The following is a 5,039-nucleotide window of genomic DNA, read 5'->3' on the forward strand; positions in this document are numbered from 1 at the left end:
GGCCTTAGTAGCAGCTAAGAGGTGGGGGCAATTTTGGCTGAGCCAGCAGGTGAAAATCCATCTTCTGGACAGCAGCTATTGTTACCTGTTGCCCCAGGTTGAAGAGACCTGTACAACACAGTTCTTTTCCTCAGGCCTCTCTCCAAGTCCTTGTACAGTTCTTTCTATCATGGCATCTGTTCTCCAAGTCCCTGATGGCAATGTTGAGGCAAATACTGTTCTTCGAACCGACTCTTACAGGAGGTCATGGAGAACACACAGCCAGGCTCTTCACCATGATGTGTGGTAGAAGCACAAAAGAGAATGGGTGGAAGGTGAGAGAGGTTCAGCCAGGACATAAGGAAAAGCTTTTTCCCCAGGGGCTCAGCCAAGTGCTGTCTCAGGTCACCCAGAGAGGCTGCACAGGCTCTGTCTTTGCAGGTTTTCAATCTCTGATTGAATCAAGGCTTGAACACCTTGGTGTGACCCAGTTTGTGACAGGTTGGACTGCAGACTCCTGAGGTCCCTTTAACCTCAGTTCTCTTACGATCCCATTGTGATGTTGGGCTCTGTTTCTAACTGGAGCAGAGCAGACGATTATGGGCCATGAATCCAGCTGTGCTGTAGGTGACCATCTAAACCAACATCTCAACCAGTGAACCAGCCAACACCTCAGTGTGACTCGCTCTGGGCAAAGTGTGAGGAGTCCTGGGCAGAGAAGGTTTAGAAGGCATGGGGCGCTATGCAAGACACAAAATGATCTTGGCTTAATGCCTGCAGGCCCATCAGATGTCAGTTAATGTCAATGAAAATTAAAATAAGAAGAACTGAAGACAAAGATCCAAAGCAAAGGAAGGTGTCAACATACTTGTCTTTATTTTTCTTTTTTTCTTTGGGAGGGTTTCTTTTCTTTGAAAAGGAAAGAGTTTTCCAGAACTGGGAATGGATTTAGGACACAAATGTCTTCAGCTCCAGGGACACAAACACCTGGTGCCAGTGTAGATGCCCCGGGAACCCCTGCCCAGGCTCCCCCTGCATTGCAAGGTGCTCTGGTCTCCCCCAGGTCCTCTGTGATAGATGCCAATCCCAGGCCAGCACCTCAGGTACACTGGGGCCCCTAAAATGGCACTGGCTGTTTATGGTGAGACAACAGATGACCGATGTCTGCCTGGAAGGGTGCCCTTTGTTGTTGTGGTTGTTTTGTGGTTGGTTTGTTGTTGTTGTTGGTTGGTGGGTTTGTTTTTTTTTTTTGCTTTGGTTTTGTGGTTGTTTTACTTCTTTTGTTTCGTTGGTTTCTTTGTTTGATTGGAGGATTTTTTTTTTTAACATATTAAAATTAAAAAAAAAAAAAAGCCAAAAAGTGAATTACGGGGAAGTGTACTAAGGGTAGGAAAACAAATATTGGTCTTCCCCTGTACTTCTATTACCAACACTCTATTATTTCATCTCCCTCGTCATTCAGGAGTTTCCACCTCTCCTGATTAAATGTCCATGTCAAAGGACAACTTTCTAGCAGACTGTCTGGATGTTTGCCCTTCCCAGTGCTCTCAGGTTTCCTCCTCCACTTGCTCTTTGGTCACTCAGTTGCCTCTCAACAATCTGGTTTCTGCTTCAGAGCTTCAGGGAGTTACAAACTTGCCCCATTCTTCAGAAGTCTAATTAACATGGTAGTTAATGTGTTAATTGTGTTTATATATATCCTTTCCTATCTCTCTGTCTAAAACAGTTCCTGTGTGGATGTCCCTTGTGGATGGTGGACCTCATTAGACCCAGCTTACACACACAGTTGAGGAAAGTGGTTTAGTGTTTATGAAATTGTGTAGTGTTTACACAGGAGAGCAGGTGGGAGCTGGTGTGCAGGAGCTGCAGCATCCACCTGCAGAGCTCAGTGGAGAAGTCTGATGTGAGGAAAAGTGATGCAAGTCTCTGGTGGCCAATGAGGGAACTGGCAGATTGGGGGTGGGCGGTGAGGAGCAAGGTTGTCCCTACAGTGTCCAACCTCAAGGGACTGTTCTCCTGCCTGTCCAGATGGCTTCAGGAGACCCTCGGGATCAATGTCCGTTGTAGAATGCTGCTGTCACTTCTTCTACACACTGAAAAATGACAGAAAATACCCTTGAAAGAAAAAACCCTCCTTTATGAAATCTTCTTTGAAATCTTCTTCAGTAAGTGTCCCATTGAAACCTCTCCAGTTAGTTCTACAAGTCTTGAAGATTGGAAGAAAATTAGGAAAGAAACATGGCTTGTTAGGGCTTTCTGTGTTTTAATGAGCCCCATGGCGTATTTGGTGCTGAGTCCATGAACCTCAGATCCCAAGGACAGACTGAAGAATCTCCTCAAGAAGTCCAAGTCAGAAGCAAAGCCCAAAGTACCTTGAAGCATTAATGGGCCCCACTGAGGGCTGTTACTGACAAAGCCTCCCCAGGGACTCGTTAGAGCAGATAATTGGAGGCAGTGATTGCATCAGGCAAAGGCAAAGTGCAGCAGCTCTGATGATGAGAAAACCCTTGATTTGTTTGATGAAGGAGAATGGCCAAGCCTTGACCCCCTGCCCCTGGGAAGGGAGCTCCTGTCCCTCACGTGTGTCTCAGGGCTCTTCCTGGGGATGTGGGGATGATGCCCAGTGCAGGACAATGGTGTGACACTCCCTGGGGGGTGCAAGGAGGCAATGGGGTGCCATGGCCATGACAACCATGTGTCTCCTCTAGGCCTCGCTCTCAGGGACACCAGCCATAGCCAAGGGGACAAAGACCTCGGGGCTTTCAGGGACATCCAGCCTTGCCAGCACCCTTGGCCATCTCCACGACAGTCCATCCTACACTGTCCCAGGTCTGTGGCTGTTTCCCCACAGGCTACAGACACCCCATGCGCTTCCCCAGCTTGTTCTCATCCCGGTGTGTCCCCACCTGTGCTGCTGAACAGCTGATCCCAGCAAGAGAGAGCAAAAGGGCAACAGGCAGAAATACCCAAAGGCCAACTGCAAAATGGCAGAACGGCAAAAGGCCGAACTGACATCGAACTCATGACAGAATGAAACCTCTGAATGGAACTAACCAAACCAGCTGGAAAACCCAAAGTAACGGATGTAACAAGCCCTAAAAGCCGGCTCCAGCTTTAGACTGAGCATGACGCTAATCATAGGGAATATTTCGTTGATCAGCCTGCATGTCAATCCAGGTGCTGTCCTGTCTGTGTCCCCTCCTGCCAATTTGCATCTGCAGCTGGATGGCCAAAGAAGTCCTTGGTTTCCCTGACAACAGCCAAGATATCAGTGAGTTCTGACATTCCTTTCATACCAAATGGCAAACACTGTAAAGCTGCTAAAAGAAAAAATTAACTCTATGCCAGGGAGGAAACAGCGTTATCTCATTATTCTCATAGTAAATCTAAACAAAAGACTGTAGTAGCTATGAAGGAGAGAGATTCAAAATGCATGAAGAAAATTAACTCAATTTCAGTAAAAACAGCATGTTTCCTCAGCCTCCACTTCACCAGGCTAAAGAAGTTTGGGTCTCTCAACATCTCCACACATGACCCAGACTGTCTCTGGCCACACAACAGCTCATGCCCGTTACTCCGGAATGGGGAACCTCCCACTGGGACACCCCACTCCAGATGTGACCACACCAGTGCGGAGTCAAGATGGACAATAACTGCCCTTGGCTGGGTGGCCACGCTCCTCCCAGTGCAGCCCAATGTGCTCATGGGCATATTCCTGTTTAGCACCACTGAGAACTGACTGAACAGCCAGGCTCAGAGGGTTGTGACCAGCGGCACAAAGCCCAGCAGGAGGTACCATGAGGAGCACTGAAGGACACCGTATCCCTACCCAGCATCTCCTCCCCACAGGTGTCCCTTGGGTCCCTGGAACCACCTCAGTGACAAGGGGGAGAGCACTGCCTGTATGGGGTGGAGGAGATGGGGTCTGGAATGAGGGTCCTGGGGCAGTTTCTCCTGGTTGTTCATGCAGCAACAAGCTGGGCTGGATATTTGGAGAGAGGAACTCTTCCTAAGGGCCTCCAGTGGGCATGGGGATGGTCTACAGTTTCCTGCATGCTGCCTTTTCTGGTGGAGATCAGAGGCTGCCAGCCCTTTAGAGGGCCCAGGACAGGCCTTGTCCTTCCTCTGGTCACAGCTGGACCCCAGTTCTCCAGCTCGGCCCCAGCTCAGGAGCCTTGTCTAGGGGTGACTTTTGTGGTAAGGTTGACAAGAGGGGTGCATAAGTTTGTCTTAAGGACATGTGATGAGCACCAGGACTGAAGTACCAGAGCAAAATGATGTGGCTTCTGGGTAAATACTTTCTTCGGTGCAAGTCGTGACACAGGGTCCCAGACTTGCTTTCCATGCCACCCTTCACGAGGGATGATGCACTAAGAGATGGCAAGTGGGGGACACCAATCCTTCTCCAGCTACTTCCCGGGCCTGGTGAAGCACCAGGACAGCAAGGACTTCTGGCCCTGCACCCTGAACTCTGGGTATTATCTTGGGGCAGCTGAACACCAGCATTTTTCTCTCCAAGGCAATTTCCAGCCCAGGTCAGCTCCTGTCTGATCTCCCCCCATCCTGGCCCCTTCCCTGTGCTCCCCACAGGGCCCCAACCTGGCACTGATGCTCTACAGAGCAGGTTGGCTGCAGGACCATGCGGTGACTCCACACTGGTTGTGCTGCTCAGTGAGGGACACAGATGCAACTGCATGGGCTGCGCTGTCACTGAGCTCTTTCCCGGGGGTCTAAAGCTCTGGAATGGGTTCAGAGAGTTTCTTGGGACTCATTGGGTTTTCTGCTCATTTTGGTTCAGAAATCCCTTCCTTGCCCTTCAGGTGCCTGCAGATTAGTGCAGGAAGATGCGGCCTATTCCCTTCCCAGGGACGGAGGTCGGCTGACCAGCCTGTAATTCTTCAAATTCTCCTTCCTGCCCTTCTTGAAGATGGGTTTGACATCTTCCTTTCCCAAGGACCTCAGAACTTCCTGTTTCTGCTGTCACTTTTGAAAGCACAACCCAGAATCATGGGCAAGGGTGATGTAGCAGACAGGAGCACTTGCAATGAGCCTGTCCAGGA

This window comes from Caloenas nicobarica, chromosome 32 (genome assembly GCF_036013445.1).
Source record: "Caloenas nicobarica isolate bCalNic1 chromosome 32, bCalNic1.hap1, whole genome shotgun sequence".
Taxonomy (NCBI): domain Eukaryota; kingdom Metazoa; phylum Chordata; class Aves; order Columbiformes; family Columbidae; genus Caloenas; species Caloenas nicobarica.